General features: G+C 41.1%; 1 long non-coding RNA gene across 1 annotated transcript in view; it reads left to right on the top strand.

Moving 5' to 3' along the window:
• LOC138369741 (uncharacterized) overlaps positions 1-26,597 on the top strand; it is a 38,992-nt gene extending 12,395 nt beyond the window's left edge. The window contains exons 2-4 of the long non-coding RNA XR_011229910.1: positions 581-763; positions 12,756-12,950; positions 25,867-26,597. This is a non-coding gene — a long non-coding RNA (uncharacterized lncRNA). The remainder of the gene's footprint in view (positions 1-580; positions 764-12,755; positions 12,951-25,866) is intronic.
• Positions 26,598-27,184: the final 587 nt, after the last annotated feature.

Raw genomic sequence — 27,184 nt, 5'->3', positions numbered from 1 at the left:
TGTGATGCCTGGTCCGTGTTACTGACTGATGCCTGGTCTGTGTTACTATGTGATGCCTGGTCTGTGTTACTGACTGTTACCTGGTCTGTGTTACTATGTGATGCCTGGTCTGTGTTACTGACTGTTGCCTGGTCTGTGTTACTATGTGATGCCTGGTCTGTGTTACTGACTGTTGCCTGGTCTGTGTTACTATGTGATGTCTGGCCTGTGTTACTGACTGTTGCCTTGTCTGTGTTACTATGTGAAGTCTGGTCTGTGTTATTGTCCGATGCCTGGTCTTATGAAGCGATGAAGAATCAAAGGCATCGCTTCATTACAGTGAGCTGATGTGTAATTGAAGTAGTGTGACTGTTGTCGTATGCCTAGTGTCCGGAAGGTAGCTGAATTACGTAAATAGTTTTATAATATGGTTTCCAGATATATGAAGGGAAGTAATTATTGATCTTGCATTTGTCTGTAGCTAGATCTGTGAGACATAATGCTCCCGTCTTAAGGTTAGAGTATTAAAACTGATATAAAAATGTAGCGGTGAAGAAGTCAACCGCTTCTTCAGCTTGGCTCATTTGTTTTATTGTTTCAGAATCGGCGTGTGTAGGGTTCAGCTTGCAGTCTCTTAGGGGGTCTGACAGAGTGTGTGAATTAGCCAACAGATCCAATCCCGTCCACTGTGTCCCACAACCTAACTTTAACTTCTACTCGACTCCTGGAGTTATAACAACAACAGAGACCACACATCCTGCACCGCCCACTCAACATACCCCAGGTGCCGCACCTGAAATAAGACTCAAAATTACTGGTTCTCATTATATAAAGTAATGTCATTGTATTACAGGTGCCACGGATCTTACTGGTGTAGCAGGTAAAGGTTCTGATACAACTACTACAACCCTGCAATATGGCTCCTGCCATAACAACCACAATGCTCGAAACAACACAAACAAACCAATAACAAAATCTACGACGAGCTCTTCGTCTGCTACTAGAAAAAAATGCTAAAAATAATGTATACTACTACAACCAGATCAATAACAATCACTATATCATCGATCACAATATGTTCATCAATCACAACACTTTCATCAGTCACAACACCTGCAACAGCAACAACATCTTCAACTCCCACGACACCTTTAACAACTACAACACCTTAAGCAATCACAACTTCAACTACCTCAATACCCTTAACAACAACAATACTTTCAACATAACACCTTAAACAACCACAACAATTTTAACAACCATAACACCTTCAACAACGACAACACCTTCAATACCCACAACAATTAAACAACAATAATACCTTCAAAAACAATAAGACTTTAAACAACCATAACAATATCAACAGCGACAACACTTCCAACATTTACAACACCTTCAACACCCACAACATCTTCAACACCCACAACACCTTCAACAACCTCAACACCTTCGACAGCCACAACACCTTCAACAGCCACAACACCTTCAACAACCACAACACCTTCAACAACCTCAACACCTTCAACAGCCACAACACCTTCAACAACCACAACACCTTCAACAACCACAACACCTTCAACAACCTCAACACCTTCAACAGGCACAACACCTTTAACAGCCACAACACCTTCAACAACCACAACACCTTCAACAGCCACAACACCTTCAACAGCCACAACACCTTCAACAGGCACAACACCTTTAACAGCCACAACACCTTCAACAGCCACAACACCTTCAACAGCCACAACACCTTCAACAGGCACAACACCTTCAACAGCCACAACACCTTCAACAGCCACAACACCTTCAACAACCACAACACCTTCAACAGGCACAACACCTTTAACAGCCACAACACCTTCTACAGCCACAACACCTTCAACAACCACAACACCTTCAACAGCCACAACACCTTCAACAACCTCAACACTTTCAACAGCCACAACACCTTCAACAGCCACAACACCTTCAACAACCTCAACATCTTCAACAACGACCGCACTTTATAAAATTACACGACCATTAGGCATCACAAGAGCTTGAACAACACAATACCTCCAACATGCATAACACTTTCATCACCTATAACACCCAAAACGCACTGAGCAAAAATATCACTTTAAACAACCTCAACAAATTCAACAAATACAACATCCTCAACAACCGCAGCACCTTCAACGGCTACAACCCCTACAACAGCAACAATCCCTACAACAACCACAATTCATTCTTCGATAATCACTACACTTAAATAATTACAACATCAACAATCATAACACTCCCAATAACTACAATACCTTCAATAACTTCAAGGCCTTAAACAACCTCAGCACCTTCATCAACCTCAGCACCTTCATCAACCTCAGCACCTTCATCAACCTCAGCACCTTCATCAACCTCAGTACCTTCATCAACCTCAGCACCTTCATCAACCTCAGCACCTTCATCAACCTCAGCACCTTCATCAACCTCAGCACCTTCATCAACCTCAGCACCTTCATCAACCTCAGCACCTTCATCAACCTCAGCACCTTCATCAACCTCAGCACCTTCAACAACCTCAGCACCTTCATCAACCTCAGCACCTTCATCAACCTCAGCACCTTCATCAACCTCAGCACCTTCATCAACCTCAGCACCTTCATCAACCTCAGCACCGTCATCAACCTCAGCACCTTCATCAACCTCAGCACCTTCATCAACCTCAGCACCTTCATCAACCTCAGCACCTTCATCAACCTCAGCACCGTCATCAACCTCAGCACCTTCATCAACCTCAGCACCTTCATCAACCTCAGCACCTTCAACAACCTCAGCACCTTCATCAACCTCAGCACCTTCATCAACCTCAGCACCTTCATCAACCTCAGCACCGTCATCAACCTCAGCACCTTCATCAACCTCAGCACCTTCATCAACCTCAGCACCTTCAACAACCTCAGCACCTTCATCAACCTCAGCACCTTCATCAACCTCAGCACCTTCATCAACCTCAGCACCTTCATCAACCTCAGCACCTTCATCAACCTCAGCACCTTCAACAACCACAAAACCCTAAACAAACATAAGACCCTCAACAGCTACAACATCTTCAACAACTACAACACGTTTAACAACCTGTTGAATAATACCTGGCTGAAAATTGCCATATTGAGCTCTGCAGAACCTCTGTCAAGGTTGGACGGGAGATAATCCTAAAACTTTAGGATTATCTAGAAGCCAAAAAACAAGCTATGAATTCTGTAAGGATGTTTCGTTTCTTGCCGTTACATATGCCTGATACGATGTTCTAATTTGAGCAGATGGTCTGTGATACTCATCCCTCAGCGAAACTCGCAGCTTTCCAGTAAGAGGTCTGAAGTCTCCACCAACTATAGCAGGTGGTATTGAACCATTAAACTTCCGTTGCATGGAGACAGGATAATGGATCTGTGAGACCTGGGGACAGGAGAATCCCGCTCAGGCTTGGAATTTGGGAGTGTAGCACATTTCCGCGGATTTGGGAAGGTTCTCGTATTTATTGAAGAAGAAGAATGGGAATTGGTGTATTATAGCTGGTGGCTCCCACAGAAGCATGCCCAACCACTTGGGCTGGACGGTAGAGCGACGGTCTCTTTTCATGCAGGGCGGCGATCAATCCCCGACCGTCCTATTGGTTGGGCACCATTCCTTCCCCCCGTCCCATCCCAAATCTTTATCCTGATCCCTTCCAGGTGCTATATAGTCGCAAAGACTTGACGCTTTCCCCTGATAATTCCCTCCCACAGAAGGAATTCATTTGGTTGACGAGTTCTTGCCTGGTTATCTTGAGGTTATCTTGAAATGATTTCGGGGCTTTTTAGTGTCCCCGCAGCCCGGTCCTCGACCAGGCCTCCACCCCAGGAAGCAGCCCGTGACAGCTGACTAACTCCCAGGTACCTATTTTACTGCTAGGTAACAGGGGCATAGGGTGAAAGAAACTCTGCCCATTGTTTCTCGCCGGCGCCTGGGATCGAACCCAGGACCACAGGATCATAAGTCCAGCGTGCTGTCCGCTCGGCCGACCGACTCCCCAGATGCTCTGGTCATCAGAGCATCAGGATTTCTCCCAGTTCTCTGTGAGTACAGTGGACGATCACGTTCCCTGGGTACAGCCTCGCCCTGGCGTCAACTTCAGCATACTGGATGACTGGGTCAATTAGGGAGCAGAAATTCTCCTCAAATCTTTCAGTTGTCTCCCATTCTCCCAGTGTGCAGTTGTGTTCGATTCTCCCTATACGGTACTACCACTGGTGCCTAGAAGCAGGCAGGAAGGTCGCGAGTAGTGCCCTGTTTCTTCGTGCATGAAGAAGCAATATACTGCCCATGCCTCACATTTAGCATAAAGGACATTACGCACAGAAATCTAATCCGTCCTCACAGTAGGCTGTTCAAAGCAGCGGCCGTCCTCCCCTGATGCATTCATCAATTTTAACATACTGTGTATTACAAACTGGTTTACATACTGTGTATTACAAACTGGTTTGTTCTCATTCATAAATTAATATTATTATACATAAAAATTATATGTATAGTTAAGCATAGGTTAAGTTAGGTGAGCTTAGGCTAGGTTAGATGTTTAGGTACTGTTGTAGATAATTTGTATTTGAAGCAACCCGTCCTAGTTTCAAGTTCATTACATCCAGCGGTCAACCCCACAGACGCATTCATAAATTTGATCATGCTGTTCATTCAAAACAGGAATTTTCTCAAATATAAATTAATATTATAATATATTAGCATATTGTGCATATATAGGCTACGGTTAGGTTAGGTTAGGTGTTTAGGTTCTGTTGGCAGTTATATGTATTTGTAGTATGTGGGTGAAGCATTTACAGCGCTGTGGTTCGAACGAAATTCGTCAGTGAAGCACTTGTTGCGGAACTGTTCGAACGTCATCAGTTGTGAGTTGTGTGTAAACCGTTTTTCTATCATAAACAGGGGATTTGGCGGGTGCACAGAATCCCTTTTGGGTCATTGTTTGGAGGACCGGGTGATTTGAAGTACGTGGGTAAAGCATTTTTGGAATTGAGGTTCGAACGGAGGACGTGAGCGAAGCCCTTGTTTCGGAAATGTTCAGATGTCATCAGTTGTGAGTTGTGTGTAAACCACTTTTTATTCGTAAACAGTTGGATTGTCGGCTGGATTAACCAACGTGGATCTTTGCATGCAAGGACGGGCTGGAGAAATCACAGTAAAGTGATATATAAATGAGAAAATCCACAGGAGCCATAATGAAGATTCGAACCTATGCGCTGGCTATTCCCAAATGCATGCTCTAGACGATTAGGCCACGACATGGTCAAAAGAATTGCAATCTTTTTGCGACAAAAGTATTCCAAAGGCCCAATGAACTTTGGGTCTTTGTTTAGAGGACGGGCTGTTTAATGAACTGTGGTTCGAAGAGAAGATGTGAGCGAACAACCCATCCTCGACTCAAGTCCATTACATCCAGCGGTCGACCCCACAGATGCATTCATAAATTTTTAAATGCTGTTCATTCAAAACTAGAATTTTCTCAAATATAAATTAATATTATAATATATTAGCATATTGTGCAAATATATGCATAGGTTAGATGTTTAGGTTCTCTTTGCGATTATTTGTATTTGTAGTACGTGGGTGAAGTATTTATTGCGTTGTGGTTCGAACAAAAGCGGTATGTTTTTCAGTTAATTATTCAGTAAACATTTCTAGTCACCACGATAATTCAGATTGTCGTGGTGACTGGTAGTGGTATCCTGGACCTAGATTCACAAATCGCCATGTATTTGTTCCCAAGAAGCTGTGCTACAAAGGTTCTTGAGTACTCGGTAAGAAGAGCTCTACGTACGATTCAGGATGGTGTTTGCACGCAGTTATTAGCCCTGTTATTAATTTATCCCACAATTCTAATCCTGTTCTAAAACTCTTCCTTGATTTATGTAATAGAACCCATGAGCACAACCCAGAAATAAATATTTTTGATGTTCCTAGTTAAAATTCGAGGTATTATGATATTTTTGGTATTTGATATTCCTATTATTTATCCAATAAATCAATTACTTAAGACACTCAACTTCGTCAATATAATCTATTCTGTCAACTTGTACTGTAGTTATTATGCTACAAACTTAATAGGCTGACAGGCTTAAGACCCTTAATACTTAATTTGTTGTACACATGTTAGAGATATTTACATTTCACGTTAAGTTTTGCGTGCACTGGTATTCTTTTTATTAATATTTGGTGATATAAATCTTAGCTTTTGTGCCCTAATAATAGAAATACAGTAGTTGGCTTTTGGTACCATTCTTCAGAAACTTTATCAGTGTCTGAAGAATATGATAAATTAAAATTTTGCCCCAAGGGGCGAGTTTATTGGGCAGCGCCACTCATCCTGTGAGTGGACATACCGCCATAGCAGCATGTACAACACTCTCCAATAGGAAGAAAACTCGCTGGCTTGTTCATCCTGTCACTTGTACCCAGACACTGCTGGGACTTGCTTAACTGTCTCAAGTGAACACCTTCTCAAACAAGAAGATTAACATCTGTCAACCCTTAAAATCTTATGTTATCTTGCGGGTGCCAAATGGGGAAATCTTTTAAGAACAGTATCAATATTTGATAAATAGTGTTTTCCAAACTCAAACAATGAGGGGTTTATTATTCGACACATATATCTAATGTCTCTCAGGTGTTCACATTCTCTAAGGTAGTGGTCAAGGCGGTGTTCGTCACTCTCATCACAGATTCTGCAACTCCGCTGCTCAGCTGTTGTTTCCATTCCGAAACTACACGGATATTTGTATCCAAGACGGATTCTTGCTTTTATTGATTCTCTCCTGCAGCCTCCTCCTCTTCGTCCATAATGATTGGGATTGCCAGCTGCAACCATCTTGTACCATCGTACAGATTCGCTGATTTGTGCTGCTATCCTCCTTTCCTCAGTTACCGTGTCACAGTGATGTTGCCTGACAATACCTCTAATTTGTAGAAGAGACTTGGGTATGAAGTATTCAATATGGTCTCCTTGAGCGCCTTCAGCAGCCAGCACATTTGCTCGTTCATTCCCACATATTCCAACATGGGAAGGGATCCACAGAAACTTGACGACTCTTCCCTGGTTGATTAGTACCCTCGCAGCTCTCGTTATTTCAGCGACTATCGCAAGACTTTCGGCCCGATTTTTACTTAGGCTTTGAAGCGCTGCTTTTGAGTCAGTGCAGATCACTGCGCCATTAGTGTTTCGTTCAAGGAATCTTAACGCCATAACAATGGCAGTTAGCTCTGCTTGCGTTGAAGAGGCAGAGTTCTCAAAACGTACTTTCTCTTCATTTCTGCCTCGAAAGGCATTATTCCTAATTACAGTGTATGCTGCACCAGCCCTGCCATTGACAGATTGATGTAGGTCATCTCTGGCTTCTTTATAAATTTCCCCGAGATACTTGTGCCTCATTTCTTGTTATATCATGTTGGATTTTTTCCATGCCATTGCATTGATGATAATCTTGCATGAGTCATCCTCACAGGGAGGTAACCTCTACAGGCAGTAGCTCACGTTCTTGCTCGAGCAGGTGATGTTCTTCTAGGTAGCAGACTGATCTGTGATGCCATTTTTTGCTTCTCCTGTTTCCTCCTGTAAGTAACACAGAACTCAGTTTTTCTTGGCAATATCATTGTAATAGGGGTCTCTGGCTATCCTAATACAAGCTTAACATTCAGTTCCTTAATTCTGTTTTTAACACTGGGGAGGGACAACTCCTCTCGTAGATTAGACGATTTGGCAGTTCTTGGAACTCCAAGAATGATTGTCATGGATTCATTTTGTATGTTTTCGAGCCTTTTCATGACGCTTTGGGAGTAGGTACATAAAACTGGTGCAGTATAGCCTCTAGCGGAGCGCACATAGGCTGTGTACATCATTTTAAGGGCAGCAAAAGAGGCTTCATGTCCATTTCAGGTTATTGCTTTCAGTGCCCTGAGTCGAATTTTGCATGTTCCTATGAGTTGGTTGAGCTCCTCTTTCTTCCCTTTGTTAGAGCCGACAATGACGCCAAGGTACCTGTAGTGATCAACCCATTCAAGTATTACACCTTTAAATAGTAGTTCTTCATTTACCCACCGCTTGTGATGAGAGTATGCTTTTGGCTTGTTTGTGGAGAGAGTGGCTAAGCTTGCACCTATAATACATAAATGTGTCAACTACAAGCATCCCCACCATGCCTGGTACATATTGCAGCAAGAGGCCTGATTGGCAGGTGTTATGATCCCAGGTAGCTGAAAAACGAGTCTACCTTGAGAGTTATTCTGCAAGACCTGACATAAATAAGAGGTCAAAGAAATATAGACATGAAGATACATGCGTAAAACAATTGGGTAAAGTTAACAGACAGTTTAAGAATATGGGCAGTGATCAAGAATGTAAGTAAACGACTGGTCAATAGATGTGGAGAGTTTGCTGGAAGTGTGAGGCTCGCGTCTGGAGGGCTTTGGCCCCACTTGAGCACCAGACATCGTGAGGGGAAGCTGCGCTCCATGTGAGCTGTTAGAGAGGAACCCCTAGTTGATATACCTTCAAGAGGAAGGAAGTGTGCTGACGTTTCAGTTGTGGAGTCAAGCTGGGAACGTGTCGTCTCAAGTCCTGGACGGCAGGAAGAGTTGTGAAGCCATCCTGTAAGATTTTCTTGGGCAGCCTTGGGAGCGCCCTGGTCAGGCTTCATCGAGGAGTGCCCTGGCAAGAGACAATATTGTGGTAAGCCCAAATTTGACTAGTTAATAGTGATTGCCTAAAGTTGATCGTGTGCCCAGCGATCGTAGCAAGTGTCTGTTGATATATTAGACACATTTTGTTAAGGCAGAAATCCTAAATAAGAAAGTAGAGGTGAGAGAGACAGCTGAGGAACGAGCGGCTGTCTTTCCACGCCGAGCTCCTGAGGGCAACTGAGTGTTGGCAGCCAGCTGTCTCGAGGGCCGCCTGGCCGGGCGGAGGATGGACCAGCCCAAACGTGGGAGAGTCCACACCCACGATAGTCGGGAGACAGAGATGTTGGGTGGAAACATTAATTGTGTAGTTTATTTCGTTTGTGTGTTTATAGAGGAACATTTTTATTGGCATATCGATGGGTTGCAGGTTTGTCCTGAGAAAGAAGTTGGTGGGAGTACTCTGAGGCCAGAGTAGAAGTTGATGATTGGAACTTCAAGTCTGTAGGGGTAGATGTTGTACTCTGTGGAAGAGCAAGCCCCATAGTGAGGAATTGGATCTCATAATGTGAGAAGAGGAGCAGTGAAGTCTCACATGTGTCTGTGGAAACGGTAGTGGAGTATCACTGGAGTCCAAGGAGAACTTCGTGGTGCAGCAGCCTGGAAGAGCTACAGAGGATCCTGGTAGATGAGCCTGGAAGAACCTGATGATGTCAAGGTAGTGAACTTTCAGATGTGGGAAGGAAGTTCTTATTGACTACTTGTAGGAAGTTGGTAGAGTGCTTGATTGTCGTTAGCATGCAAGACGCAGTGAAAGGTGGATGATTGATTATCATTTCTATGCCAAGGAATACCTGTACTGAAGTTTACAGAGAGTTACAGCTATAGGCTGGATTACCTGCAAAGATATACATATATATAATATATATATATATATGTGACGGGAAAGTGTTGGAGTGTTGGTGTTCGGCAGTCCTCCAATGGCAGGTGTCAAAGCCTGGTCACACTTTAAACAATATAGACTGCTTGCCTGTGATAAGTTAGAGGGAGGAACACGTAAAACACAAAATATGAACAATGAAACTTTAATATATTTACTTTAAACATAAATGAAAATAAAGACAAATCTCGGGAAGTTAAATTACAGTTAAATAATAAAGAAAATTCAAAGACAATGTGAAATACAAAATACAATGTTAAAATGGTGCTGAGAATATCGGCTATGGCTGAAACCTCCCTTCGTATACGAGCTAATAAGCGAGTATGCCAGAGAGAGGTGTCAACCTCAAGAGCACAAGGAATATTCTGAAGTGGATAGCTGGTCAGGCTCAGACGTCGATTCGTGTAGAGGGCGCTGAGGTGCTGTGTGCAGGTGCGCGGCTGGTGAGTCGCCAATCAGAGGCAGGCAAGCTGGTGAAGGGAAGTTAGCTGGTTTGATGATGAGCCAGCGTGAGGAGGGTGTGTGGAGTGGGGGGATCTTGGATACGTTTTGCCTCCTGGTCAAAACGTTTTGTGCTACTGGTGACGTATCTTGAATGTAGCATCTTATACTTGTGTCTTTGGCGTAACTTAAAGTAGGGAAGAGCAGGCTCAATCTCTCTTGAAAGAGATTATCGTCACAATATATATATATATATATATATATATATATATATATATATATATATATATATATATATATATGCGGAAAAACCACAAAGAAATGGGAAAGAGAGGTGAACGTTTCCGCCTGTTAGAGCCTTTGTCAACACCAGACTGACTAGAGAAAGAGAGAGAGGATGCAGGCCAACACCTGGAACCTGACCAACCCATCTCTAGGGAGAGGATTACCAGAAACAGGAAAGGTCAAAGAGGATTAAGCGGTCAGAGAATAAGGATGAAAGGTTGAAGAAAAGCCTCATGAACACACAATAAATGAATATAAAATTGTAATGAGACATTGTAAGCCTCCCTTTGAGAGTTTTTTCTTAAACTGTTGTGTAATATTGTAACTTAAAACAGGGTCAAGTTTGTACATACCAGTACTAACATTGAGAAGATTTGGACATTGACTAATTAGCGCAGACTCAATTAAATTCCGTTCCACAAAGCCATTGCAATTGGCAATGCTTTTCGCCCCATCCCAGTACTGGCATGGGGCGAAAAGCATCCCTGACCTTTTGAAGGATCTCTGGGGATTCCGTACTGGTCGCATTTGCTCTGATGTGGACGGGAGAGTGGGAAGTTATCAGCTTAGACCTGGGTGTCTAATATAAAGGCCTCATTACCTTTGCAAGCTATGATGTCGGGCTTACAGAAGGTCCCTCCATCCGGTATACGAAGTTCGCGTTCTACCTCGAAACCTCTTTGCCGTCAGAGAGGTTAGTCTCTATAGTCAATATAGTCTCTATAGTCAATATAGTCTCTATAGTCAATATAGTCTCTAAGTCAGAGTGGGAAAATCCCGCCAAACACACCGAAACTACAACGTTGGTACAACCTTTGAACCAGTTTTAACACCTCCTAACCAGTTATAACAACCAATATAGCAAGTTGTAAAACGTTCTAATACGTCATAAACACGTTAAGCTAAGATGTAACAACTTTATTACAAGTTGTAACAAGCGGAAAATAGAGACAGTTACGGTTTGTGTTTCCAGGGAATGTTGTAAGTGGTGTGCTTCAAGGCTCTGTCTTGGGACCTCTGTTATTCATAATATATATAAATGATTTAGATTCAGGTTTGAGTAGCAACATTTGCAGATTTGCCGATAATACAAAAATCGGGAGGAAAATAAACACGGAAAAAGACTCGTTATCACTTCAAGACGATCTAAATAGGGTTTTGAAATGGTCAGAAGATTGGGAGATGTAGTTTAATGCTGATAAATGTAAGGTTTTAGGGCTAGGTAATGATGATAGAATTACAAGATATGAGCTAGATAGTGGTGAGATGGAAAAGTCGGATTGCGAAAGGGATCTGGGAGTTATGATTAGTAAGAATTTAAAACCAAAAAATCAATGCATAAATGTTCGTAATAAATCAAATAGGACACTGGAATTTATTAATTCAAGTGTTAGTAACAAGTCACCTGGTGTTGTTCTTCAGCTATATCTTGCTCTGGTTAGGCCCCATGTAGATTATGCAGTTCAGTTTTAGTCCCCGTACTATAGAATGGATATAAATTCACTTGAACGTGTCCAGCGCAGGATGACAAAGTTAATCCCCCAAAATTATAAAGAGACTGGTCAGCTCATCCTCCGAATAGACAGTACGTTTTAATACTAAATGTAATAAGTACATTCCTGACTATCAGCATAGTACCTAAATACACGTTATCGCCAGCATCGCGCCAAAAAAATTTGAATATTAGAGTTTACCCGAAAAGCTGTAAAGAAAACCACGACTACAGACGACCTTGGTAGTGATGGAGGACAAGCATGTATATAGCATTTATTGTAACTTAATTACAATTAGTACTTAACCTATAGCTATATTGATATTACAATTTTATAAAACTAATAAAAGAAAACTAAAGGCTAAATATAAAAAATATAATAAATTATAAAGTAACTCAGGATATTTTTAAATTTTGTATAAAATCTCTATTTTTTAATAAAACTGAAAAAAAGGTATTAAGGGCACCTGGCTGTCTGGGTTCGAGTCACTTAAGGGGTGTTGTGTTTTCAGTCGCACATATGGTTGAAGACCATTCAAACTTGTTTGCATTTGTGTTGCTCACGTGGCCCCACTAAGTCAGGTGGTTCAATGAAATAATACGCCCAACCATGTAAGACACCCATACTAGCCACCCCATCCAGCACTGACAACCCTACACAACACACACCCAACCTAACTCTAACTAACAAGCGACCCACACCTCATGCCAGCTTATGGTGGACAGGCCACCGGACTTTCAACCCCTCTCTCTCCACACTCAAATCCTTTTCCAGAATTTCACCTCCACGTCCCTCTTCCTTCACATCCTTTCCAAGCCTTTTGGACATCAAATCCGAAATCCAAAGAACCTAAACACCTAAGGTAGTTTATTATAAATAATTTTTTTATATCTCCTCTTTTATTATTACAGAATGCGGAATAAATAACCTTACCCGTGTGGTTGTGGGGATCACCACAGACAGCAGCTGTACGATCGTAGTCGCGTATAACCTCACAGAACTGGCCCTGAACGGCACTAGGATCAGTAAGACTTCTAATAATCCGTGCGACAATAACAGCCTGGTGGTCGACTTTTACTCTTCGTGTGCACTTTCTAGTTACTGGTGTGAGTATACAGTCAGTGTATTCTTTAAAACATGTTTTTATTTTTCATTTCAATCCAAGTGTGACATATGTGTAGTGTGATTGAATCCAGGTGTGAATTATCTTCAACATGTTTGAGTCAAACTGTGGCCAAACTCTTCCATGTTTCACACGAAGGTAACTTCTCTTCCTCCTACATGATACCCAAAGCATTACTTATTTACCCATATTTGACGCCTTTTGTTATTATCTTATTTTTATGCTAAAGTGAGTGACAGTCAATGTCATCAGTTATTCTCTGTGTAAAGAATTTATGAGCAACTCTGAGTATGACCCATGAATGAGAGCCTGTGTGACTGTTAACTCCGGGTGTAACCCCATATATGTAAACCTATGTGGTCCCCATCTATATAGAGCATACATGTGTGTGGCAAGTATCTGCATGTATTACCTTGGGAGACGCAGCCTCATCCTCGTCAGCCACATTTTACCTCCAGACGTAAATATTTCCCAGCGATTTATTTGTGCCTCGTGTCATTCCTCTTCATACAATCAAATTTATGTCATATCCCCTCCCTCCCTATGCCAAACACATCCTAGTGAAGAGAAAGAAAGAGAGAGAGAGAGATTGGGATATGTTGCTTCGCTACAAAACTAGGCTGTCTTCACTGCAGTGGCTGTCCCAACAGATCAAGGTGAAGAATCTAATAAAACAAAATGGGTTTGATTCAAGCCATCCTCCCACTCAGAACTAGGAACATATAAATGGAATGCCTTACTTTAAGGAGACGTGAACAGAAAAGCAAACGTCTTTAGCAGTCGCATACTGTACCTCCTCTATAAGGATACTATATTCATCACCTACAGAATGTGACAAAGCGTTTTCATCTACAATGGTTTGCTTATTGTTGCCGGGTGGTAGCTAAGGCATAAAAAAAGTCCTACAGAAAATTTAAAAGGCATCCTTCGGCTCACAGCAGGAACAGTCATACAATCATGTCGGGGACAAAAATGGGTTCTCAACTGGGCTATACTTGATTGGAATTAGAAATTTGAAGACAACTTGTATCATAGGAACTTAAGAATCGAGGAAATTGCAGAGGGGCTATTGGCCCATACGTGGCAGCTTCTGTATTGATTATTTTCTTGTTTAGGGCTTCTATCACTCTGACTAGTATTCTAGCATCGGGGGTTTAATTGGAAGAGGAGTTTTCCAAAGGTCATCTTCGTTCGAGGTAAAGAGAAATAAATAAAAAAACTGTAGAAAGTATTACACTTAATATAATTTTTTTTTATAATAAGTGAAGAACATGAAGATGCCAACATAGAAAACACTGCTCAACATGCTACGCCAACTACACCTGATTAATCTTTGTATGTACTTCGTCTCCTATTTTCGCCATTTTTTCTTTAACGCCTTACCTTTTCCTTTATTCTTGTCCCATTTATATAGATCTACTTGTCTTCACCTGACCCCTTACTAGTATAAATCTAACAAGCCATGTGTTTTCTTATCACTTGAGAATAAACCATGTAGGTTCGAAACGTTGTGTACATTTTATAATAAGTGTAATACATTCTACATTTTTTTATTTCTTTTTCTTCACCTCGAACGAAGATGATCTTTGGAGAACTCGTTTTCCTTTTAAAAAAAGGTGCTGGAGCACTAGTCAAAGGAATAGAAGTCCTAAACAAGGATATAATAAATTCAGAATATGCAGTCATATTCAATGAAACATGTATAAATGATAATATGCTGCCTGTATACACCAATATATATATATATATATATATATATATATATATATATATATATATATATATATATATATATATATATATATATATATATATATATATATATATATATATATATATATATATATATGTGTGTATATCACGAAAATAAACACGTGATTAAGAATGTGACAATGTCAGACCACGGAGGAAAAATGAAACAGGAAATTTCCTTAAGTACTTTCGTATATTAAATACATCTTCAGAAGGTCAAGGACCTTCTGAAGATGTATTTAATATACGAAAGTACTTAAGGAAATTTCCTGTTTCATTTTTCCTCCGTGGTCTGACATTGTCATATATATATATATATATATATATATATGTCGTACCTAATAGCCAGAACGCACTTCTCAGCCTACTATTCAAGGCCCGATTTGCCTAATAAGCCAAGTTTTCATGAATTAATGCTTTTTCGTCTACCTAACCTACCTAACCTAACCTAACCTAGCTTTTTTTGGCTACCTAACCTAACCTTACCTGTAAATATAGGTTAGGTTAGGTTAGGTAGGGTTGGTTAGGTTCGGTCATATATCTACGTTAATTTTAACTCCAATAAAAAAAAATTGACCTCATACATAGAGAAAAGGGTTGCTTTATCATTTCATAAGAACAAAATTATAGTAAATATATTATTTCAGGAAAACTTGGCTTATTAGGCAAATCGGGCCTTGAATAGTAGGCTGAGAAGTGAGTTCTGGCTACTAGGTACGACATATATATATATATATATATATATATATATATATATATATATATATATATATATATATATATATATATATATATATATATATATATATGTCGTACCTAGTAGCCAGAACGCACTTCTCAGCCTACTATGCAAGGCCCGATTTGCCTAATAAGCCAAGTTTTCATGAATTAATTGTTTTTCGACTACCTAACCTACCAAACCTAACCTAACCTAACTTTTTCGGCTACGTAACCTAACCTAACCTATAAAGATAGGTTAGGTTAGGTTAGGTAGGGTTGGTTAGGTTCGGTCATATATCTACGTTAATTTTAACTCCAATAAAAAAAAAATGACCTCATTGATAATGAAATGGGTAGCTTTATCATTTCATAAGAAAAAAATTAGAGAAAATATATTATTTCAGGAAAACTTGGCTTATTAGGCAAATCGGGCCTTGCATAGTAGGCTGAGAAGTGCGTTCTGGCTACTAAGTACGACATATATATATATATATATATATATATATATATATATATATATATATATATATATATATATATATATATATATGTCGTACCTAATAGCCAGAACGCACTTCTCAGCCTACTATGCAAGGCCCGATTTGCCTAATAAGCCAAGTATTCCTGAATTAATTTAATTTCTCTATTTTTTTTCTTATGAAGTGATAAATCTACCCATTTTATTATGTATGAGGTCAATTTTTTTTTATTGGAGTTTAAATTAACGTAGATATATGACCAAACCTAACCAACCCTACCTAACCTAACCTAACCTATCTTTATAGGTTAGGTTAGGTTAGGTAGCCGAAAAAGTTAGGTTAGGTTAGGTTAGGTAGGTTAGGTAGTCGAAAAACAATTAATTCATGAAAACTTGGCTTATTAGTCAAATTGGGCCTTGCATAGTAGGCTGATAAGTGAGTTCTGGCTACTAGGTACGACATATATATATATATATATATATATATATATATATATATATATATATATATATATATATATATATATATATATATATATATATATTATTAAATATGACCGAAAAGGTAAGATTAATAATTCTAACACGAATTTTCTAAAATCTTTCGTACATTTCTTTTCACTGTTGGTGGTAATTCAAAAATCAATTCTCCAAAATTCATTTTTATTTATAGTCTGACGCGACACTTGAGCGCGTTTCGTAAAACTTATTACATTTTCAAAGACTTTAGTTACACATACACAACTGAATAGAACTTACACATCTCCGATTTGTTTATATCTACATTTGAGTGAGGTGGTATTTAATAGAGTATTAAGTTCATCAATACAAGACAGAACACGAAACAATGGGTATTGAATAGAAGTGATTGTAGAAAGCCTATTGGTCCATATTTCTTGATGCTTCTATATTGGAGCGGAGTCTTGAGGTGGGTAGAATATAGTTGTGCATTAATTGGCTGTTGATTGCTGGTGTTGACTTCTTGATGTGTAGTGCCTCGCAAACGTCAAGCCGCCTGCTATCGCTGTATCTATCGATGATTTCTGTGTTGTTTACTAGGATTTCTCTGGCAATGGTTTGGTTGTGGGAAGAGATTATATGTTCCTTAATGGAGCCCTGTTGCTTATGCATCGTTAAACGCCTAGAAAGAGATGTTGTTTTCTTGCCTATATACTGGGTTTTTTTGGAGTTTACAGTCCCCAAGTGGGCATTTGAAGGCATAGACGACGTTGGTCTCTTTTAAAGCGTTCTGCTTTGTGTCTGGAGAGTTTCTCATGAGTAGGCTGGCCGTTTTTCTGGTTTTATAGTAAATCGTCAGTTGTATCCTCTGATTTTTGTCTGTAGGGATAACATTTCTATTAACAATATCTTTCAGGACCCTTTCCTCCGTTTTATGAGCTGTGGAAAAGAAGTTCCTGTAAAATAGTCTAATAGGGGGTATAGGTGTTGTGTTAGTTGTCTCTTCAGAGGTTGCATGGCGTTTCACTTTCCTTTTTATGATGTCTTCGACGAAACCATTGGAGAAGCCGTTGTTGACTAGGACCTGCCTTACCCTACAGAGTTCTTCGTCGACTTGCTTCCATTCTGAGCTGTGGCTGAGAGCACGGTCGACATATGCGTTAACAACACTCCTCTTGTACCTATCTGGGCAGTCGCTTTTGGCATTTAGGCACATTCCTATGTTCGTTTCCTTAGTGTAGACTGCAGTGTGGAAACCTCCGCTCTTTTCCATGACTGTTACATCTAGAAAGGGCAGATTCCCATCCTTTTCCATCTCATAAGTGAAACGCAGCATGGAACTCCGCTCAAATGCCTCCTTCAGCTCCTGCAGATGTCTGACATCAGATACCTGTGTAAAAATGACGTCAACATACCTGCAGTATATAGCCGGTTTCAAGTTCATGTCGACTAAGACTTTTTGCTCGATGGTACCCATGTAGAAGTTTGCAAACAGGACACCTAGGGGAGAACCCATGGCGACCCTATCTACTTGCTTATGCATGTGCCCATCCGGGCTCAAGAAGGGTGCCTCTTTAGTACAAGCTTGGAGTAGTTTCCTTAGGATATTTTCTGGTATGTCAAGAGGAGTACAGGCTGGATCACGATACACTCTGTCGGCTATCATCCCGATTGTCTCGTCCACAGGTACGTTGGTGAACAGCGATTCTACGTCCAACGAGGCTCTTATTCCTGTGGCCCGTGTGCCCCGCAGTAAGTCAACAAATTCCTTTGGAGACTTCAGGCTGAAGGCGCAAGGGACATAAGGAGTCAGCAGGCCGTTGAGCCGCTTCGCCAGTCTGTACGTGGGTGTGGGTATCTGGCTAATGATTGGCCGAAGTGGGTTTCCAGGCTTGTGTGTCTTGACATTTCCATACGCATATCCGGGATTATATTCCCCAATAATCTTTGGCAGGTGGAGTCCTGATTTCTTGGCGTTCACAGTTTCGATCAGTTTTTTGACCTTTGCTTTCAATTCGGCTGTAGTGTCCTTCGTTACCCTTTGTAATTTAGTTTGGTCAGAGAGTATGAGGTTCATTTTCGCCAGATATTCGTCTTTTTTAAGAATGACGTATATTGGCGACTTGTCACCTCTCCTGACAACTATCTCCTTGTTCTCACGAAGGCTTTTAGCTGCCGCTTTGAGCTCGGGGGACAGTATGGTGCTTCTGTAATTGCCTCGATTCTTTCCTCCTTCCGCAATTAGTTCTGCTTGTAAGGTATCTTTGGTAGTGACCTTTTTTTATGTCTCGAGGTCGAATATGTCGTCCAACAGAATTTCCAACTCCACTTTCCGGGCCATCTCACTCGGTCTGGACATAACGTGACAGTTTATGCCCAGATTTAGGAGAGTGAATTGGTCCTCAGTGAGGTTAATTCCTGCAAGGTTCAGGTTCTCTTGGTCGTGGAATTGCCATAGGTCCTCCATATAGCGTTGTTAGTTTCTTGATAATCCTTGTTTCAGTGCTGAGGTGATGTCGGTCTGTGAGGATGTCGTGGTGTTGTTCAATGCGGGTACGGATACTTTCGTCGATGTTGCTATTTCTCCACTCGTTCGTAGCATGAAGTAGTTGCGTTTTGTTGTCTTTGATTTCATTCTCTGCCATGTATATCTGATCACGAATCAGATCCTGGCGATATTTTATCGTGAAGGCTTGATTCCACCTGCTTATACAAGCCGAACTGCCCGGCACTTGTAGCCAAGTCTTATTCGAGCTGTGACAACATCTGTTAGTCTACTGACTTTGTTACTTGCCCCATACACATGTTTTACTTCACACATTTCATTGTGATGAACAATGGACCTGCTAGTTCCAGTTTGCACTGTTCTACTTTCTTCAAATCCATCCAGGAGTACTCATCTAATGACACTTTTAAGGGACCTATTTGATAACTCAAGATTCCGTTCAATACTCTCATTATTTACTGCAACCTTAGCAAGGGCGTCAACTTTGTCATGTTCCTGCAGGCCAATGTGAGAAGGAATCCACAACATTTTTATATGTACCCTCTTGCTAAGTATGCTTATATATCTACGTCAAGCTTCCAAGACAAGCACGTTATTACTTTATTGCAAACTGTTTATTGCTCGTAGTGAGGAAAGGGAGTCGGAAATAATTAAGCTGTCTACTACAGTGCTGTCAATAATTTCGAGTGTTACCAGTATTGCTACCAACTCAGCTTGCATCGTGGATGCCCAGTTACTAATTCGTATATTCCTTTGAATTGTGCTGCCATCGGCTGAAGACCAATAACAGCACTTCCTGCCTTCCCTGTAGCTATATTAAGTGATCCGTCAGTGTACACTCTCTGGGTTCACCAATTTCCCAATTGCATCTGTAACCAAGACGTAGTCTATATAACCAAACTGCTATTTCCCTGTGGATTAATTTCGGCTTATTTAACCTGTCTAACTTGGTAGCCTGAAGATACCATATTGCAGAGGGCAAACCATCTGCTACTCTGTTGTAGATGGGCTTTTTTGAGGTGTGCGAGTTTTTTGTGATGCTGTTTTTTATGTATTGTTGACTGGGTTGGATTCTTTTGTGGATCACTGGATGACGAGTTGCCAAATTGGCAACTCGTCATCCAGTTGGATAAAAAAACTGCCAAACTGTGAGTTGGTTGTTGGGCTTCACTATTTTTATGGGCATGGCTTTTGTCTGGGTGGGATTGAGTTTGATACTAATCTGCTTCGCCTCTTCACTGATGCAGTCTAAGCATTTGGGTGCAAGGCGTGCCGCATCCCTTAATTTTATGATGATGACAAAGTCGTCCGCATAGTTTAGCAGCCTGCAGTGTTGTGGGAGTTTCAGCCTCGTTATTCTTTCCATTAAACAATTGAAGAGAAGGGGGCTGAGAATGCCTCCTTGTACGTGTACCATTTTCATGTCTTTTGTATTCATAGACTGTGCCATGAAGTTTCACTCTTACCTCTCTGTTTAGGAGATTTTTGGTTCAGGAGAGCAGGTTGCCTTTGACCTCTTTGTCGATGAAGCAGCATAGAATAGCTGGGGCGATAGCCAATTCAAAGACTTTCTCGAGGTCCAGGAATATCAGCATTCTTGGTCTGTCATTCAAGTGGGCTAACAGAGTTGTAATATATTCCACTGTGCGAACCCCTCTTCTATAGGCATACACATCCTGGTACAGTTTAGGCATTTTCCACTCAAGTCTGTTGAGTGCCATTCTGTTAGCCGTCTTGGCTGCACAGCTTCGGAGAGAGAGATGGGCCTGGGATTAGCTGGATCTTTGGGTTTTGGGATCGGCACATGTCTGCTCTATTCCAAGCTGTAGTTCTAGTTTGAGAAGTCCAGGCTAAGTTAATTAAACTAAGGCATATGCAGCATCTCTCTCTGGGCCGAGGTGTCTAATCATTTTATAGGTTATTTTGTCGTCTCCAGGGGATGTATCTTTGGAGTTTTTCTTAGCCCGATTGTGTTCATCCAGTGTGAAAGGGGTATTAGTGTCAGAGATGTCGGCACATGCTGTAAGGATTCTATGCCATCCTTCCTCCTCTAATCCTGTCTGCACTGCTAGTACATCTGGTGGAAGCTGATTACTGGCTGCTCTTTCAGAAAATTTGGTTGCCAGTACTTCGGATTCCTGTTTGCGGAACCTTAGGGTGTGGGGCTTTAGGTTTTTTATTTAATTTTGCCCTGTGGATTTGCTGCCACACCTCTTCAAGAGAGATGTGTTCATTCACATGTGAACACCATTCCAGCCACTTTTGTTCTCTGATTATCCTGTTCTCTTGATGCACATGTTCCTTGACCTCATTAAGTAAAGTCCTGTTGTTTTTACATGGCTGCTTTTTGTATAGCTTTCCTTGTGCTGCTGAGTCTGTGATTGAGTTCTTTGACATGTTCGCAATAGTACCAGTGATCTTTGTGGTGTCTGGTGGACTGTTTTTTCAGTGGAATTGAATGGTTGGCTGCACTTTGAAGCGCTTTAACAAAACTTGTTCTGCCTGATTAATGTCATCGGGAACAACATAGGTTCTATGCCTTTCTGAGATAAGGTTTTGAAAGCGGTCCCATTTTGCTAAAGCGAAGTGCTAGGCTTCTGGGGGAGGTGGGGTGGGTAGATCCAGCTCTAGTTCAATTTGAACCCCATAGTGGTCGCTTGTGAGTGTGGGCTCAACTGGCCATGTTGCTGCATCTCTCAGGAAGGCTAAAACGAAGGTAATGTCTTATCTACCTCCTTGGATGTGGGTGGGTTCATTCTCGTTTAAGATTTGGATTTCTAGTAGCTGGTCTAGTTTATGTGCTCTGTGAGTGCTGGCCTCATTTGTTGTGTTCGAGCCCAGTGACAATCGATGATGGCCATTGAAACCACCACAAATGATTTTTTGATGTAGTCGCGTGTCCAAATAACACCGAGAGATCCATTTCAGCACAAGGAGACCTGTAAACATTAAACACTTCAAGTCTGACGGGTCCTAGCTCAATGGATACTCCCATCACCTCTGTCCCTGGCCCACAATCGACTGGGTTGGTTATGGGCTTGGAGATCAGGTCACATTTCACATGGATGGCACATCCCCTGGATTGCCCGTTGATCCATGGAAGGAAGAAGCCTCGATAGCCTGAGATTTTAGGTTCTAATCCGGCTCGAGGCAGGCTATCCTGCAGGATCAGGATGTCTATGCCTTTGGTTGCTGCTATGCATTGCAAGTGTTGCAATTTTGTGCACAGCCCTTGCGCATTCCACTGCAGTATGTTTAGTCCTCTAGGGTTGTTGGAACAGGCTGATATTACCGTGACATCCATGGAGTCAGATGAACTCCGCATGGAAGTTGAGGACTCATCAAGGTCGCTTTCAGAAGTACTGGACTCCTGTTTTTAGGAGTGTTTCCTACCCTGCGTTCTTGAAGGTGAGGATATTGTTTTTCGAATTTCATGAGCATGTGCTCAATTGTCTTTCGAGTCTCTGTGGTTTGCTTTATTCCGTGTTTCGACAGCAAGCATTGGACCAATTCCGTGACCAAGGCCTTAAGCATTGGTCAGAGGGTGTCCAATTGTGTGGGAGAACTACTTACTGCTGTGATGGTTTGGGGGCCTGTTTACTCTTTGGCGATTATCAGTGGAAACTAGGACACTCTTGCCTTCATTGCCCCCAATGTGCTTACTGGATGCAAATATTTTCTTGTGGCCCCCCAGCCATCCCTCTGTCCTGGACGGAGGCCTTCACACCCTTCAACATGGCCGATAATGGAGGGCCATGTGCCCCTCCACCTGGTTTAGTCATGGTAAGCTCCACGTTATTTTTGTGGGCAGGGGAGTTGGTATATGTTTTGGTTGGGACTTCTGCTCTGCTGTAGGCGTGAGGGGGTTTGTTTGGATCCTTTTAAGCCTTTCGGGACATCTTAAGTTCCAGGCGTGGTGTGCCTTGTAGCAATTTGGGTACTTAGCTTGGACGGGCTGGTTAGCGTTGTGTTTATCACGGCATATTTTCATGTCGTGGGCTGGCCACAGGCTCCACACCTCGTTGGGCGTTGATAACTGTCCCTGTGATGTCCAAATCTCTGACATCTGAAGCATCTGAGAGGCTCTGGGGTTTAAGGCCTGTGTTGAAACACGTCTCAAATGCCAAGATATAGCTTTTCTGGTATCCGTCCTTTTACTGTGAGAAGGATTTGTCGGGTTTTCTGCTTCATGGATTTTACCTGGCATGTTTCTGCTGACACCACATAGTTCAGCATAGTTTCGAAAGGAGTTAGGGCCATTTGCAAGGGATAGTGGAGGACAATGATTTACCTTATTTTGTCCTCTGGCTTGAGTTCGTCGCATTTCCTGTAATTTTTAAGTATCGTTAGCGCTGTCTCGTCTTTGGGCCTAAGAATATATTTGCCTCTTAGGTTTAGCTTTGCTCCGATCTTGAGTTGGGAGTACTCTTTTTCAAGGTCCACTACAGTGGCGTATGAGGATTTACCTTCTGCATGCAACACCTTGAAGACTGGCAGTGCAGATTTTGTCTGGGTAGTTAGGAGTGTTTCTTGATAGGTCTTAGTGGAGTGGTTTGTCCTGTTGGCTTTGGTCACAGGATGGTAAACGCGATCATTGTCGGAACTGAAACAGGATAGATTCTTCCTTTTGTAACGGGTAGCAGCAACGTTGGTTTGCACACAATTTGTCTGGTGGTCAAAATTGTGTGCGAAAAGTCATCATCTGGACTCTAGTTCAGATGGTGACTGTGGGGTGATGTTTCTGTCGTGTGAAGGTGACGTGATCACTGTGGCCCATCATGCAAACAGGAGTGACAAGATAGAGTAGACCTACAAATGAGGTACTTCACCTTCACCTCCACCTCATTCCATCCCTCATCTCATACCATGCACTTCCTCACCCACCCAAATAAAACTGTAAAAATGTACTGGTGAGTAATTTGTTTACTTCCTTCTTAAGTGAAGAAAAATGTAAGGAAAATTAAAGATTCCTGCTTACCTTTCAGCGTGTTTTTCATAGCAATTTATGAATATGCTCTCTGCATAAAGGTAAAACATCTTTACACTGCACCTATCTCCACTCACAACAAGAGACCCGTCTCCACAAATACATACTCTCGGTGTACGCACTGTACAGGGATCACTGTATGTACTTTCAAATCACTGTAACCATTTTTACCCACACTTTCCACATTAATTTAACCAGAAGTTGTGTCCAGAATGCAAATCTGTCATCTGTCATGTCAATATCTGAATAAACTAATATATAAAAGAATGCTAAACTTCACAGACATGTGGCTGCACATTTTATAGCCACTCCCTTCGTGGAAGCGGAGAGGAAGTCAATTCCCCTTCAAGATGGAGACCCAACCTCAACTACCCTACGAGACAATAAAATTTCCAATCACTTTATAAAATTGTGTGAGATTCGCACTATGTGTCTTGCTGCCAACCACAGACAAACAACTAAACAAACAAAGATTAATCACAAACAAAAAACTAACAAACACCAGACTAATAATGTTTATGACTTGTGATTCTATAGCACGTTTGCAATTGAGATATATCTTACCAAAGCCATGCAGAGTTGCTGTAGATTTTTTGAAGCAATACCCCCTCTAGTTACAATTAAGATCTAGCTGACTAGTACGTGTTACATTAATATAACTACTTTTACAAATATTTTTAATTATCTCTTCACTAACCCATCATGGTCTTAGCATGTCTTAATAAATATACAGATAAGATAGGTATCAATCTAATATATGTCTAACAGTTGCGCAATGTTACATAGAAATGTATACACCAAAAGATTTACATGCATTTTACAGGACAACTCGAACTTTTGACAGGTCGAATCATTGAGAATAAGAGTAATTCCCAATATTTGTAAACTATTTTATATATTTTTTACAATATTATTATTATTTTTATGATGAAATAAGAATGGGTTTGAATATTTGAAATTAATGAAAATAATTCTTATATAAATTTCTAATATACGTCTCTCTCTCTCTCTCTCTCTCTCTCTCTCTCTCTCTCTCTCTCTCTCTCTCTCTCTCTCTCTCTCTCTCTCTCTCTCTCTCTCTCTCTCTCTCTCTCTCTCTCTCTCTCTCTCTCTCTCTCTCTCTCTCTCTCTCTCTCTCTCTCTCTCTCTCTCTCTCTCTCTCTCTCTCTCTCTCTCTCTCTCTCTCTCTCTCTCTCTCTCTCTCTCTCTCTCTCTCTCTCTCTCTCTCTCTCTCTCTCTCTCTCTCTCTCTCTCTCTCTCTCTCTCTCTCTCTCTCTCTCTCTCTCTCTCTCTCTCTCTCTCTCTCTCTCTCTCTCTCTCTCTCTCTCTCTCTCTCTCTCTCTCTCTCTCTCTCTCTCTCTCTCTCTCTCTCTCTCTCTCTCTCTCTCTCTCTCTCTCTCTCTCTTCTCTCTCTCTCTCTCTCTCTCTCTCTCTCTCTCTCTCTCTCTCTCTCTCTCTCTCTCTCTCTCTCTCTCTCTCTCTCTCTCTCTCTCTCTCTCTCTCTCTCTCTCTCTCTCTCTCTCTCTCTCTCTCTCTCTCTCTCTCTCTCTCTCTCTCTCTCTCTCTCTCTCTCTCTCTCTCTCTCTCTCTTCTCTCTCTCTCTCTCTCTCTCTCTCTCTCTCTCTCTCTCTCTCTCTCTCTCTCTCTCTCTCTCTCTCTCTCTCTCTCTCGCTCTCTCTCTCTCTCTCTCTCTCTCTCGCTCTCTCTCTCTCTCTCTCTCTCTCTCTCTCTCTCTCTCTCTCTCTCTCTCTCTCTCTCTCTCTCTTCTTCTCTCTCTCTATTCTCTCTCTCTCTCTCTCTCTCTCTCTCTCTCTCTCTCTCTCTCTCTCTCTCTCTCTCTCTCTCTCTCTCTCTCTCTCTCTCTCTCTCTCTCTCTCTTCTCTCTCTCTCTCTCTCTCTGTCTCTTCTCTCTCTCTCTTCTCTCTCTCTCTCTTCTCTCTCTCTCTCTCTCTCTCTCCCCGCTGTCTCGCACACCTACCTTCACCAATGGAAAACAGGTCAACAAGCTGAACTGGGAGTGAATCCGACTAAAAACTTCACCCTTTGGGCGCCGGGCAACACATGTCAGTTTTCCGATGACTTCCGCTGCCCAGACAAAATGGCAATAACAAATATTGCAGTGACTAGAAACACAAACAAACTAGATTTCATTGTATGTCACCAAGTCATTGGGTGGTAGTGTGGTGACGTGTTAAATGCTTGTACAACCTATGTATTGATATTATATGCTGCAAAGACTTGAGCAGCATGAGTAGTGTTTTGTCTAGAAATTGTACAATGCTTTGTAATTTCAAGGTGTGTTTACATTTTGCACAACCTGCAATATCTTTGAGGAGAGTGCAGCACATTAATGAGCAATAGGACATCAAAATTGTGTTCTTATGATAGTATTGTGTGTGGTTCAGTTATTGTATAACATCACGTTTGTGTGATCTGTTCCAGGATTGAACAATATGTGGTAGTTCAGCTTTTATTAAAGGAATGTACAACATGAGTTAGTTTGAAGGCCTGTGGTGTAATGGTGTGTTTGTGTCATGTAAAACTTATAGATGACTTGTGTTGAACGCTTGTGCAATATAATGTATCTATGAATAAAGAACGTCAGTATATAATAGTGAATTAGTATTACTTTAAATTTATCTATTACATTCATTGTATTAAAGTAGCTTAGTACTTATACAATAAACTCAATTATCAGTCCAGTATTAAAGCTGTTAAAAGCATAAAATATTTTCGTATCCTCCGGCATTTTACTAAAACTTTATCAAATTAAAAAAAAAATCATTAAATTTACTGCTGCGAAAGATATAAGTTTTTATAAGATAATACTATTATTTAGTAATATTCTTCATCCTGAAGAATGTGCCCTTGTAATTCATGCTTTTCAAGGAGGTGTTGCATATATATATATATATATATATATATATATATATATATATATATATATATATATATATATATATATATATATATATATATATATATATATATATATATATATATATATATATAATATAATATATGGTAGACAGTTGGTGTGGGACTACACTTGCGTTTCAACTTTAGCCAACACCTATGTTGACTTCAGTGCTACACAAGCAGGAGGAGCTGCCAATCACCGGGAAGCGGCCAAGTCACGTAAATACAGAGACCTTGAGCACCACTACAATTTTGTCCCCATTACCTCGGAGACACTTGGTGCCTGGGGTAAAAGTGATGCAAGCTTTTTGAAGGAGTTGGGGTCTAAGCTAATCGAAACAACTAGAGACCCTAGAGCTGCCAGTTTTCTTTTTCAGCGCCTTAGTGTGGCAATCC

This window comes from Procambarus clarkii, chromosome 29 (assembly GCF_040958095.1).
Source record: "Procambarus clarkii isolate CNS0578487 chromosome 29, FALCON_Pclarkii_2.0, whole genome shotgun sequence".
NCBI lineage: Eukaryota > Metazoa > Arthropoda > Malacostraca > Decapoda > Cambaridae > Procambarus > Procambarus clarkii.
Note: the sequence above shows the minus strand (reverse complement) of the source record. Positions and strands in the feature narration are given on the sequence as shown.